Source organism: Theobroma umbraticum, unplaced genomic scaffold (assembly GCF_002168275.2).
Source record: "Theobroma umbraticum cultivar Fairchild unplaced genomic scaffold, ASM216827v3 scaffold_4.1, whole genome shotgun sequence".
Lineage (NCBI taxonomy): Eukaryota > Viridiplantae > Streptophyta > Magnoliopsida > Malvales > Malvaceae > Theobroma > Theobroma umbraticum.
Window position 1 is genome coordinate 726,816 of NW_018397258.1, and position 1,294 is coordinate 728,109.

The 1,294-nt window shown below is 33.8% G+C and overlaps 1 pseudogene; it reads left to right on the forward strand.

Annotated features, from left to right (window-relative positions):
• LOC149527334 (uncharacterized) overlaps positions 1-561 on the forward strand; it is a 962-nt pseudogene extending 401 nt beyond the window's left edge.
• The last annotated feature ends 733 nt before the right edge of the window (positions 562-1,294 follow it).

Sequence of the window (1,294 nt, forward strand, 5' to 3'; positions counted from 1 at the left end):
TTGCTTGCGTTTCAATGATTATAACTTATGGATCTGCAATCTTTGCTGTTACCCCGGATGAAGAAACGTTTCGACTCGCCTTGATCACAGCTGCTGCGCCTTTAATTTTGCGGTGCTTGATCCAGCTGTTGGTTAAGTTGAAAAACAGGGGACCTGAGCCTCCATGCTTGATCCAGGCATTTGCCAGACCTAGGAACAAGACAGCAGAGCCCCCGAAAGACCAGACCCAGCAAGCACAACCGTAGGTGGATGGCTTTCACTCTCAACTCCTAGAAGTTGGGAGCATGAACAACTCACAACTCATGCTCTTTATATATATTTACGGGATGTGGACATAGGGTATGTATCCAAGATTTGCCGGTTAATTTCTCATGAAAAGATTAAAAATAGAAAAAAAATCTTGGAAAAATAAATAATTAAAAATAGTTTTGTACCAAATTAATACCAGTATGTGTGAGTTTGTCTTCCTAAGTAATGTAAAATTAAGTTTGTATAATAAGTAAATAAAGTGTGTAATTTTGTATGTTCCATATATAAAAGAAAGTATGTGTTTGTTTCATATATCGTGAATCTATCAAATTTTGATTTATTTCGACAATAATAGTTATTGTACTTTATTTTATCTGAAATTTCATTCAAATGTTCAGCAGATGGAGATTCAAATGTCTCTATAATTTTTTTATTATCTAAAAAAATTTGACTTTATTTTTTTAAATAAAAAATAGATGCATCAATTATTGAAGTTCCGTTACGAATTGTCATAGTAATTTTGGTCATAGAAGAATAGGTAGCATAGCTTTTTCTATGGTAACAACATTCATTTTTTGTCATATAATTGAAGGAATAATTAAGTTTGTGTTAATTAATTTGTCCTTAAAGGGTATATGATCATCTATTTGTAATCACTCCAAAGTTTGATTTATGTCGGTCTAATCATAATTCATCAAGCTCAATTAACAACATGGCATCTTTTCTACACCGATGGAATTCCCTAATCTCCATAAATGGAAAAGGATTCATCTCTGAGTCTGCAATTACACTGAACTCAGCTTCAAATCTGGACATGCTGTAGACAAGCAGGCCATAAGAACAACTTGACAACGCATATTGCAAAATTGAACGAATTGAGGGAGAAGAAACCTGTCTATTTCCCCTGAATCTTCAAGCAAACATAGGTTTGCAGATCACAGATTCATGGCAAGGTTGAATTGTTTGCTAAAGTTTTTTGTTCCATTTATGGATAGTATCCAAAGGTTGACATTTTCTTGGGCTTCTTTGGATTACATACTTGTAT